Source organism: Colias eurytheme, chromosome 21 (genome assembly GCF_061535395.1).
Source record: "Colias eurytheme isolate Ceu_HAF_F1 chromosome 21, ilColEury1 Martin Lab GWU primary, whole genome shotgun sequence".
Classification (NCBI taxonomy): domain Eukaryota; kingdom Metazoa; phylum Arthropoda; class Insecta; order Lepidoptera; family Pieridae; genus Colias; species Colias eurytheme.
The window spans coordinates 8102210-8115990 of record NC_143000.1 but is presented as its reverse complement, the minus strand read 5'-3'; the positions used below and the strand labels follow the sequence as shown (position 1 = coordinate 8115990).

Here is a 13781-nt window from a genome sequence, read left to right as displayed (position 1 = left end):
ATAACAATAATCGAAATTACAAGGTCTACCATTAATAATAATTAAGCTCTACCATGAAACAACCATTAAAATTTATCTCAAAACACAGATAAGATACTATACTAGTACTCAAACTATCTCATACTGCTTCGTCTGCATTAAAGATTTTTTGATGGCAACTTAAAAAAAATAAATTATAAGTAAAAAAAAATGTTAAAAATACAGTATAGTTATACAGTAAAAAACATATTGGTACCTACACAATATACAGTATACTGTATTGTCTACGAATTGAGAACTTTTGGCCGATTTGAAAACAAAAATTGGTCTGGACTCTAGTCTATACTCAAAGGGTCTTTAACCATTTCAAATTACAGACGTACTGATAGACAATTTAAAATTCCTGTATGAGTTGTAGTTTGTACTTATCATTATTTAACATAGAGGTATTGTACCTCTCTCTCATCACATTTTGTAGATTATGTACAACACTAACAGACAGATCCAAAAGAAACATTTATTCAATAGATAACATAGATAACAGTTCAAGGCAAAACAAATGAATCTTTGTATCTTTACAATCATTAATTATGAGTCTGAATAGTGCCGCAAGCAGTCTTACCAAACGGTAGGTATATAGTAGACCCGCGTTACACCGGCCCCTGGCCTATCCGTCGCCCCCTGTAATCCGACATGTCTAAAATTGCTGAATTTTTTGACAATTTTTACGTCGCTCAAGCATAATTTAACAGTGTACAACCTGTATATAAAAAAGTTCCACCACTATTGTGCTCTACTCGAAGATATTGTTTCAATTCCAAAATACACAATGAAGCATGATTTGTAGCTACTTCTGTATCAGAAGTACCTATAACATCTTATCTTATTATTATGTTTTATGTCCGTTATATTTTGTCGAATTACAAGGTACTGCATGAAAACGTCCGGACTATAGGGGATCTCTAGGCCCTATAATCCGACAAATTCGATACTTCGACAAGGCCCTACAAAACGATTGTCGGAATAACGCGGGTCTACTGTATTAATAATGTATTAGTCATTCACAATATTACGTAAACAAAGTGCATATTGTAGTATAATGTCATTGCCACAGTAAGTTTGAACCTTGTACAAACCGGATAGGTCTTTTAGGGACCTTTTATCAGTCGTGATTAGTTTTTGCACTAATATTATAAAACTTTAATATTTTGTTTATATCCGTAGCATTATTGTGAATGTTTTATGTTTATTGTTTGGCGGTAAATCCCCGAATCATAAAAAATTATGTCCTAAACTTAATTATTACTAGTTAACGTTTGTTTTTTGTAGATTGCTCAAAAATAAATCCTTATTTATTTGATAATATAATATAGCCACACTAAATAGATATAAAATTAAGATATCTAGGTATATCTATCGATTAAATTAAGTTTACATTAATAGTTTATGGGTAACATTAAAATTACATGTTCATTGACCTTATAATAACATACATTGCAACTTAAGTACAAAATGTCATGTATGAACAACTTATTTACTTAATTTAGCTAAATTTATAACAGAAGCATACTAATATACTTTAAAAATATTTATAAATAATTTGGAAAATCCAAAAGTGCACGCCACATAATTTTTTTTTAATAAATATTTATTAATTATTATTTTTGTTTATTTAATAACAAACCACATCGAATCAGACCCTCAAAAATGAAAGGGTTCTATTCCTGAGCATACTCAAGCGTAAGAGAAAAAAAAAGACTCGATTAGTAAAGTATTTCGGTCGCTATCGTGTTAACAAGAAAAAGGATCCGCACATACAGACACACGGACGTCCAAGACAGAACTTTTTTAAACTGTTTTTTAACTAGTTTAAATAACAAAAATGACATCAAAAATATCATGAACGTTAAAAATAGTGTTTTTTCTTAATATGTGTGTGTATGTATTATCTTACAAGTGCAATGTATGATACATAAAGACATTTTAAGTTTGAAAAATCAGATGTTTTGCGCGAAGTGACAGTAGTACCCACCTCAACGCTTCGCTTATGAGGCGTGCAATAAAATCGATATAATAACTTGACCTAATATTATATTAATAGAAACTATATTAACCCAACCAACATAATATACAAATTACTTGTTATTTGCAAATTATTTCCTATCAATCAATGTACCAACTCTACCGAATAATTTAATTTCCTCTCAAAAGTAACTGAATTGTAACGAATTAAACATCTATTAGTCTTTAATGTTATACTGAAGCTCAATTTAATAAGTCGTAAGTAGTATATATTATACATAATAGTTTAAAATACAATTTGTTTAGATAATAAGATGGAAATTTGAATTAAGGTGATGAATTAAATTTTCTAACATTTACGGCCCTTTTTAAACCTTCGTTTTATTATTTTTATATTATTAAAGTTGTCGTGATGAAAATTCTTGACAAGAAAGTTCAATAGTAACACAATACGTCTACCGTTTTAGAAACATGATTCCATGATATTTTCTCGATAGAAAAAAAATACAAAGTTCTCATTGTTATTTTTTTTTAATCTCTGGCATCTTCAAAATAACAAACGTAAAGTTACGACTTTTTGGATATTAACTATAAAATATACAACCTATACGTCTACCGTGTTAGAATTTTGAAATATGCGATGGTTTTGAAATAAACAAGAAATACTTGAAATTAACGCCTGACCAGCCGATATAGCGAGAGCCGCCCTGTACCTTCCTACCCCGATCGCTGCACGAGTCATTCCCGCTACGGCCGTCACACGGGGAACTTGTGTCGCTTGCGCAATCGTAAAAAAGGGTGACAACACGATAAGACAAAATGAGACAAATGGGGACAATAAAGAAAATAAGAAGAAGAAACATAAAGGTTGGAGGAAAAAGAATTACAATTGGAACAAATTAATGAAGTAAGTTGGTTTTATTTTAAATTTGATGATAATTGTATTATAGACGATGTTTGATATGTACCCCTGTTTTAAGTACATAACGAATGTGTAAGATTTTTTCATTTATAGCATAAATAATCTTTTCAGAAATCCGGAATCCAGAAGGAAAATAAACCCACTGATTGTTCACAATGTGAACCCACTCCTTCGTAAGTACCTTTATTCAGTCAAAAATGTATGTTATCAACGCTCTACTGGTTTTATCGCATGATTCCATTTTTAGCAAAAAGCAACAAAGTGCGAAGAAATAAAAAATCATGGTGAACTTAGTGGAAGTATGGTGGACGTAATATGGAATTATGGAACAGGAGCTCGTTGGAGTAGTATTATATTTTAAAAAAATACGAAAAAACAAGAATTTCTTAGTAGGTGGTAGATAAGTATGTTGTATAAAGAATTTGATGTTGATATTTATTTCATTTATACTTACTACACCTGTGCGGGAAATTGCTTAGTACTAAAACAGGTTTATATTCATATTTACATAGTAATGTGAGTTTTCATTTCGAAAAATTTTGTGTAAGTATATTAAATTGAGTTCCTGGGTGATCTGGAAACACAATTGGGCCCGGAGGATGGCGCTGCAGTCACTCCTCCTAATCACATGAACCGATTTGGATGAATATTTGTGTGCACATTTCATTGTTGTGGGATGATTGGTTGATTCGTTTTCACATTAGCTAATATTATATATTTTTGTTGTTAGAAAGTAAACTTAATTTAATGTTTATAATACATTATTATTGGTATAAATAAGCCAGTGTTCGTCTCACATTGCTGTACCTGCCTACCTATCCTACCAGGGCCTAACTTTGTTCTGGCTATTTTATTTTGATTATTTGTAATGAATAATTACAATTATAATAGAGTGCAAAAAATAAATAATATGCGTCAATATATTTTGTGTTTTTTTAAACAATTTTTTTATTTAAAAAAATATCATTCCGACCGCGGCTTTGCCCGCGTGGAATTAGGTTATATCGTGAATCCTGTTTTATCCCACAGAAGTGTTCAGTTCGGATAAAAAGTATCCTATGTGTAAATCCAGGCAATTAGCTATATTTTATCAAAATTGGTAATGTAGTCTTGACGTGATTAAGTAACAACTAACAAAAAAATATACAAATTAACATCCAAAGTTTCGCATCAGTTTTACTGTATTAGTGATATCTTCCACTCTTGACTTTGACTGAGAAGAATTAGGGTTTATAACTTCTTTCAGAAATAGTACCTTTCATTTCTGGGCATGATGTAATATCTACGTCAGCATCAAATTCTATCTAAATCAATTCAGTAGTCCGCGTAATTAGGTACCATTTCATTTTTTCAGAGTAACAATATTTTTTGTTATTTTAAAGATTATTTATAACCTGTATTATTTTGTAATAAAGTAAACATTACGAAATAATAATAATTAATAATTATTAATAATGTCTAAGTAGTTGTTAAAAAGAAGATAATTTTGTGTTTATAAGCAAGAAAATAAAACCAATAAATCAACAATTAAATATATGTATAACAATATTATAACTGTATGACGACTCCATACATGTTTGTCCCGAGTCGGCCAGCGGCAGCGCGGCGAGTATGCAAGAATGACTTCGCGCACACCCGCGTTCGCGATAGCGAGCTATTAGACTCCGCCCGCCAAGCAGTAGATCAAAATCCATCATTCTTGCAAACTCGCCGCGCTGCCGCTGGCCGACTCGGGACAAACATGTATGGAGTCGTCATACAGTTATAATATTCTTATACATATACTTAATTGTTGATTTATTGGTTTTATTTTCTTGCTTATAAACACAAAATTATCTTCTTTTTAACAACTACTTAGACATTATTAATAATTATTATTATTTCGTAATGTTTACTTTATTACAAAATAATACAGGTTATAAATAATCTTTAAAATAACAAAAAATATTGTTACTCTGAAAAAATGAAATGGTACTGAAATGGATTTAGATAGAATTTGATGCTGACGTAGATATTACATCATGCCCAGAAATGAAAGGTAATATTTCTGAAAGAAGTTATAAACCCTAATTCTTCTCAGTCAAAGTCAAGAGTGGAAGATATCACTAATACAGTAAAACTGATGCGAAACTTTGGATGTTAATTTGTATATTTTTTTGTTAGTTGTTACTTAATCACGTCAAGACTACATTACCAATTTTGATAAAATATAGCTAATTGCCTGGATTTACACATAGGATACTTTTTATCCGAACTGAACACTTCTGTGGGATAAGACAGGATTCACGATATAATCTAATTCCACGCGGGCAAAGCCGCGGTCGGTTGATATTTTTTTAAATAAAAAAATTGTTTAAAAAAAACACAAAATATATTGACGCATGTATTTATTTTTTGCACTCTATTATAATTGTAATTATTCATTACAAATAATCAAAATAAAATAGCCAGAACAAAGTTAGGCCCTGGTAGGGTAGATAGGCAGGTACAGCAATGTGAGACGAACACTGGCTTATTTATACCAATAATAATGTATTATAAACATTAAATTAAGTTTACTTTCTAACAATAAAAATACATAACATTAGCTAATGTGAAAGCGAATCAACCAATCATCCCACAAAAATGAAATGTGCACACAAATATTCATCCAAATCGGTTCATGTCATTAGGAGGAGTGACTGCAGCGCCATCTTCCGGGCCCAATTGTGTTTCCAGATCACCCAGGAACTCAATTTAATATACTTACACAAAATTTTTCGAAATGAAAACTCACATTACTATGTAAATATGAATATAAACCTGTTTTATTACTAAGCAATTTCCCGCACAGGTGTAGTAAGTATAAATGAAATAAATATCAACATCAAATTCTTTATACAACATACTTATCTACCACCTTCTAAGAAATGTAATTCTTGAAATTATTTCGTATTTTTTTTTAAATATAATACTACTCCAATGAGCTCCTGTTCCATATTATGTCCGCCATACTTCCACTAAGTTCACCATGATTTTTTATTTCTTTGCACTTTGTTGCTTTTTGCTAAAAATGGAATCATGCGATAAAACCAGTAGAGCTTTGATAACATACATTTTTGACTGAATAAAGGTACTTACGAAGGAGTGGATTCACATTGTGAACAATCAGTGGGTTTATTTTCCTTCTGGATTCCGGATTTCTGAACAGATTATTTATGCTATAAATGAAAAAAATCTTACACATTCGTTATGTACTTAAAACAGGGGTACATAATATCAAACATCGTCTATAATACAATTATCATCAAATTTAAAATAAAACCAACTTACTTCATTAATTTGTTCCAATTGTAAGCATTCTTTTTCCTCCAACCTTTATGTTTCTTCTTCTTATTTTCTTTATTGTCCCCATTTGTCTCATTTTGTCTTATCGTGTTGTCACCCTTTTTTACGATTGCGCGAGCGACACAAGTTCCCCGTGTGACGGCCGTAGCGGGAATGACTCGTGCAGCGATCGGGGTAGGAAGGTACAGGGCGGCTCTCGCTATATTGGCTGGTCGCGCGCTAATTTCAAGTATTTCTTGTTTATTTCAAAACCATCGCATATTTCAAAATTCTAACACGGTAGACGTATAGGTTGTATATTTTATAGTTAATATCCAAAAAGTCGTAACTTTACGTTTGTTATTTTGAAGATGCCAGAGATTAAAAAAAAATAACAATGATAACTTTGTATTTTTTTTCTATCGAGAAAATATCATGGAATCATGTTTCTAAAACGGTAGACGTATTGTGTTACTATTGAACTTTCTTGTCAAGAATTTTCATCACGACAACTTTAATAATATAAAAATTACGAAGGTTTGAAAAGGGCCGTAAATGTTAGAAAAATTAATTCATCACCTTAAGTAATTACAATATATTGTATCAGTATAGGAATACCCACAATATACAGATACAACCAGTTGCAGTAGGGAAACTTCATACAACACGTTCGAAATGGCTCACACACACAAGCTAGCGTGTTTACGAGTATCGTAAGGATATTATTGCAATTGGCAGTTTAAAAAATTATCATTTACGATTCTCGTATACCTACACGCTAGCTTGTGTGTGTGAGCCATTTCGAACGTGTTTTGAAGTTTCCCTACTGGTTGTATCTGTACATTGTGGTATAACTGTGGTATTACGTAAATTTTGATGACAAAGAAATAGTAAAAGTCGATCTATGCAGATTTTCTTCGACAATTAAAATAAGTGTTCTAATAACGGGCAACCTCAGGAAGCTATTAAATGTCATTATACTGTTAACAAATACATTATGTACAGAGTTAAAGACCTTGGTAATTTTGTACCTGTGATATCGTCTCTTGTTTTATTATCGCGATTCTATTGACGAATTTGATGTTTTGTATGAGGAAGTGTTTTTCTTTTTATTGTATTAGTTCAAGAGGGTCACACAGAGAGGTTTAAAATGAGTTTCATATCGAAATGCTTTTGAAAAGCATCAAAATTATTATGAAAAGTGAAACAAAATTTTTGGACTCAAAATTAATTAATTGATCATAAATCTCTACTGTAAATTAAATTCAATCGACAGCGCATACGCGGTTGGAAAAATGTTGAACATTGTCTGTACAAAATCAAAATCAGCTTTTTTGACTAAGCCAAACAATATTATTGGCTTTTAATTTTCATACTACCTACATAGTTAATACATGATCATTTTTACTCTTTCAAAGTATTCTATATAAGATCATATTAACATTAAGCAATACATTTTCCACCTCATTTCAATTTAATTTCTTACAACACAGTGATAAATGATATACTAACGTATTAGATCCACTCTGCTGTCATCAAAATAAATTGCAAGATAACTTGAGTACATTTAATAACGTTAATACAACTTATAGCTCTGCTAGATAGAACGCGTTATTAGCGCGCGTCAGAACGCTAATCTGATGCCTAACGCAGGCATCAGATTAGCGTTCTGACGCGTTATGACGCCAAGATGAAGGGTGCTTTTACACCAATAATGAGTGAGGATGTGTGGCGAGGAATGAGTTTTTAAATAACCAATAGTATCGCTTCGAACGCTAAACGCTTCAAACTTCAAACTAAATGAAGAGATATGATTGGTTATTTACAAACACATAGCTTACACATCCTCTAACATTATTGGTGGAATAGTACCGTATTGTACAGTGTAGTGTGTACTATGCGCTATTGGCTTTTTTACACAGTTAGTATTGGCATATATTTATTTATTTATTTAGGTCTACCAACGTTTGTTTACGTTACAGAATTATAAGGCCAATGTAGCGCGACAGAGCGTCCGCGCTCTGTTTGACAGTATGTTAGGTCCGCATAGTAACACGATTCGGCGTCATAGCGAATAGCGATGCGTCAAGTTAGCGCTCTGACGCGCTCAGTTGGTACGCGTTCTATCCGACAAAGCCAGATATTCTAGATTAGATTCTCACTTATTTATACCAATAATAACTGTGTACTGCGACATCGCCTGTGTAAAAAAGTATAATCATAACTAATAAGTTTACTCTCGTCTCTCACTCATTATAAGACTAAACGAATGATTGACATGACAAAAGACATGCATGTAGCGTTATTGATAACCTTTTTTCAACTCGGTTAAAGACATGTGAATTCATTAATTAGGTCCAATGTCACAAACTTTCGTCTAAGAGAGTTGTAAAATAATAAAAAGCAAGATAAATAATGGGATTCATTGCCAATGCTTTCAATATTTGCGTGCGTTGTGGAGGACTTTTTTTATATACGTAATATGTAGCGACATAATATGTAATATTTGTTAAAAAGTATATTAATTGATGTTAGTATCTATACTAATAATATAAAGCTGAAAAGTTTTTTTGTTTAAACGCGTTAATCTCAGGCACTACTGGTCCGATTTGAAAAATTCTTTTCGGCGGAGAAATGCGGTAAAACCACGTAGTACAGCTATTAAAATATTATAATTTCACTCAGTGTGTACAATTAATATCCCTAGCGACCACAGGATGTGAAATTCAAGAACAACATAAAAGATAAAAAAATAAGGTCAATATATATTCCAAATAAGTCAAGTCGATATTTTTAAACTTTATTTATTGATTAAATTTGGGCAAATAAAATGAAATGTTTGCATATCGTCACCACAGGAGAAATTGCATCAGCAAATAATCTTGAACTACATCTTGAAAGACACCATTAAAATAAAAATATTATTATAGAGCAAGTTTTATTTTAACATCGTGGCTAATAAAATTATATTCATACATGATAATATTATAAACCATGTTTAACTCGCGTTCAAGGAATATTTACTGTTTTAATCTATACTAAAAATATTATAAAGCTGAAGAGTTTGTTTGTTTGTTTGTTTGTTTGAACGCACTAATCTCGGGAACTACTGGTCCGATTTGAAAAACTCTTTCGGTGTTAGATAGCCCATTTATCGAGGAAGGTTATAGGCTATATTTCATCACGCTACGGGCAACAGGAGTGGAGCCACGGGGGTGAAACCGCGCGGAGCAGCTAGTTATTTGATTCGCCGACTTTTATAAAATTCGAAGCTTTATGCATATTATTTATACATATACTAGTTATAATATACTACTTTTCTTCATAATATACATACTAGTAAAAATAAATCCTTATTTCCCTTGGACACGGCATCACGCGTGAACGGGTGGACCGTTTTTGATAATTCTTATTTTATAATATTCCTTGAAGTACGAGGATTGTTCTTATGGAGAAAACGTAAAAATGTAGGTAGGTACCACGGGCGAAGCCGGAGCAGACCGCTAGTATACCTAATAATCAAAATGATAATGTGTTGTGTCATATCAAATGTGTTGCTAAGCGCATATCTCGAGAACAGCTAAAGCGATTTCGTTAATTCTTTCTTTTTTATATTCCCTGAAGTACGTGGATGGTTTTTATACAGAGGAAACATGTACGTACCACGGACAAAGCCGGGGCGAACCCATAGGATATAACTAATTTATGTCTGATTTCACCATTCAGTGAAATCTCACATGAAAATTGTTGTTTATCTATGTAGTTATCATATAGGTAAGTACTAACAGATACTTTTTTATGCGGGGGGTCAAGGTGGATACTTGATAATAAGTATATCAATCAAATAAAAAAAACAATATTATTAGGAATAAAAATATAACTTGTTTTGGAAGTTCGTGAAAATTATCAAGAGCGGTTTCACGAGCAAGTGAGAGGTGTCGTGAAGTCGTGTTATGTCAAGGTATATGCTATTAGCCATCCTCTGTTTGGTATATTTTTAATAGCAGAGTATGTATAGGATTATTCTATATAATACATAAGATCATATTGATCATAATAATATTGTAAATACATATAATTTGAGTGGAAGGTTTGAATATTTGTGTTTGCTCGGGAACAACTTCCTTTACCTTTATGTATAGATACTTACATCTAAGATCTCTGATAAGAAAACTTACAAGTTAGGAGTCGTCTAAATTTAGCACATAAAATGTGTAATTGTATTTAACAAGTGTGTCAAGAATTTTATATGACCGTAATGTTACAAAAACGGGAAGGTTTTTCTTTAGGCAGCAATATTAAACTTAAAATTGTTTGCAGGTTTAAAGCATCATTGAATCAATATCTTTTCCTTCACATGCTCATATTTGGCCTCTCACACACTTGTGATTTTCTAAAATAGAAGCCAAATTATTATATACTAGAGGTCCGCCCCGGCTTCGCCCGTGGTACATATTTTGCAATAAAAGGTAGCCTATGTCCTTTCTCGGGTATCAAAATATCTCCATACCAAATTTCATGCAAATTGGTTCAGTAGTTTAGGCGTGATTGAGTAACAGACAGACAGACAGAGTTACTTTCGCAATTATAATATTAGTATGGATTTCAGTATATATCCCAATAACGAGCAGTCGAATTCAATTGCTCCTTGACATTCCGCGGTGCATCGCCTCTCACTTGCTCTTGAAATGAGCTATTTTTTGTGATATTAATGTATTTAATCTTTATGAAATAAAATACTAGCAAAATTCGTTTAATAAAAGCTCGAGGTTACCTATTCATTATCTTTAATGTGTGGACTGGAAAATCATCACGTGTGTTACAGAATCTAAAATCTATACTAATATTATAAAGCTGAAGAGTTTGTTTATTTGAACGCGCTAATCTCGGGAACTATACTGGTACGATTTGAAAAATTCTTTCTGTATTAGATAGCCCATTTATCGAGGAAGGCTATATCCATACTAATATTATAAATGCGAAAGTAACTCTGTCTGTCTGTCTGTTACTCAATCACGCCTTAACAACTGAACCAATTTGCATGAAATTTGGTATAGAGATATTTTGATACCCGAGAAAGGACATAGGCTACTTTTTACCCCGGGACATAGGATAGGTTTTATTCCGGAAATCCCACGGGAACGGGAACTATGCGGGTTTTTCTTTGACTGCGCGGGCGATGCCGCGGGTGGAAAGCTAGTAGGCTATATATTATCATCTCGCTAAGACCAACAGGAGCCGAGCACTGCGGGTAAAACCGCGGAGTACAGCTAGTGTAATATAAAGTGTAGTATGTTTACGTAGTATTTAGTAAACTGACTGCTGATTAAAATTATGTTGCTTATGAATATAAGCCAGTTTGCACTTGACGAGACGACCATTTATTTTGCTATCAACATATTTACTAAGGTAATCTTATCGTTAGTAAAATATACGATACGAATTGAGATCTCCCGAGGTTCTGAGAACGTTGGTTAAAAAATACCTAATCCTCGTTTATCTTGTTTCTTGAAAACGACTTTACAAATTGCATTAATTCAGTTTTTTTTGCCGTCACCCTATACAATGTATAGTATACATTATTTACTAATAGACCGGGAGATACTGACACAAAATTTCGAGTCATTTGTAACAGGATGGCGGTTCTACAGGGGTCTTAGTACGCAATGACAAAAAGAAAAATGATGATGTGAACGCTGGTACCGGTGGGTTAGTCGCGTGGGCGTTAGTCGAACTCGTCGGAAAAATAGCGAAAGTCAAACGATTTGTAACACAAAAATTTTAGAATTTACCGATAGCCCATAAAAAAGAAGTAGGCGGTAGTGTCATGCCATACTTTTCCGGTATGACTTACAGCCCGCCATACCGACGCGAATGTGTTGATTTAAAAAAAACAATTATTCAACCATTTGTACCAAGCTAACTTTTGCACAGGTAACCATCGTCGTGCAGCCATTTACGAAAATCGCCATGCCATACTTTTCGGACGATTCCAAATGGTCGCCATACCGCCGAAAATCTGCAAATTTTTTTTATTTCGCCTATCTTTTTGTACCAGTATTACATTTGGCTTTTTGGAGAGTATTTGATAAAATGTGACCATTATTATATTTGCCATACTTCTAGTAGGGGGAAAAAGTGCTGTCATACTTGAAAAATAAATTTATTATTAATTTATATAAGTGAAGATTTCCAACACCTAGATCTTTGAAATTTTGTATTTATATTCGTTGATCCTCAAACTTACAGGAAAAATAAGTGCCATACTGTTACAAATCGTTTGACTTTCGCTATTTTCCGACGAGTTCGACTAACGCCCACGCGACTAAGCCGCCGGTACCAGCGTTCACACCATCATTTTTCTTTTTGTCATTGCGTACTAAGAACCCTGTAGAACCGCCATCCTGTTACAAATGACTCGAAATTTTGTGTCAGTATCTCCCGGTCTATAAAGAAATTTCTTATTTGAAAACAAATATAAATGTAATGTATTCGACTCAAAGGTATGGCAAATCTATTTAGCCATATATGGAGTTTTCCTCATAATAACTTCAAATGAACTTTCCTCACAGGCAAGTATCTAGTCCAATATTATATAATAGTACTTTGACATATGTGCCCGACCCGGTTTCCTCTTGATTTCTATATACATCAACACGTAACTAGTGATTTATTTATATAAGCGTTTAATTGCAACTTGAATTACTGGCCTAGTATTGTCAACTAGATATAGATATTCTAATTCTAAAGATTTTTGCCCTTACATTGACTAATTTTTACAAGTTCCATAATATATTCGGAATGTCGCGTATAACATTTTAATTTTTAATCGATTCATGATATAGCCCTTCCCTTTTAAATTCTATCCATACTAGTTGAATATACAAAATCCAAAATATTAACTCTGAAAATGATACACAGTTATATGATAACATTACGAAAAAAAAAGCAATTTTAAAATCGAAAATCCAGCGATCAGGCCAGCGAGCAAGTCAGCGAAAAGGCCTAGGCGACTAGGTCCTACTTCAATTAATATTATGAATGCAAAAGTTTGTGTGGATGAATGTATGTGTATGTATGTTTGTTACTCTTTCACGCAAATACTACAACCGTTTACAATAAAATTTAGCACACATATAGAGGGTAATAAGGGATTAATACATAGAATAGGTTTGATCCCGGAAATCCCACGGGAACGAGAACTATGCGGGATTTTCTTTGAAAACGCGCTTGAAGCCTGCGTATGAAAACGGTCATCCAACAGTAGTTATAATATATTGCTTATATAATAACACCTTGGGTATTTATATACACTGTTTATCACCCGTGGGAACCAGGTTGGGAACTCAATGTAAGAAACAATCGTCTATTTTTTTGGTTTATAATATTGGGTTCTCTTAATTGTTTCGTTACTTAAGATTCAAGATTCATTCTACTTGATATTTGTGTCGAGTGAGATAAAACATAATAGCAGCTCGTTCCCACTCTATGGTTTACCTATGAGGTACTATATTACTATTATATATTATGTGATACTATGTAAAATAAAGTA

At 32.7% G+C, this 13781-nt stretch overlaps 1 protein-coding gene and 2 long non-coding RNA genes across 4 annotated transcripts in view; 2 read left to right on the top strand and 1 right to left on the bottom strand.

Moving 5' to 3' along the window:
• Gld (Glucose dehydrogenase) overlaps nucleotides 1-13781 on the top strand; it is a 54183-nt gene that overhangs the window by 10428 nt on the left and 29974 nt on the right. The window lies entirely within an intron of this gene.
• On the top strand, nucleotides 2714-3826 carry LOC149899309 (uncharacterized). The gene is made up of 3 exons (XR_016457980.1): nucleotides 2714-2908; nucleotides 3035-3096; nucleotides 3171-3826. It is a non-coding gene; the product is annotated as an uncharacterized LOC149899309 (long non-coding RNA).
• Nucleotides 5294-6794, bottom strand: LOC149899308 (uncharacterized). Of its 2 annotated transcripts, none has more exons than XR_016457977.1 (3): nucleotides 6236-6794; nucleotides 6044-6123; nucleotides 5294-5969 (listed from the first exon to the last, which is right to left on the bottom strand). It is a non-coding gene; the product is annotated as an uncharacterized LOC149899308 (long non-coding RNA). The 2 variants fall into 2 exon arrangements; XR_016457978.1 differs by having other exon boundaries at nucleotides 6044-6105.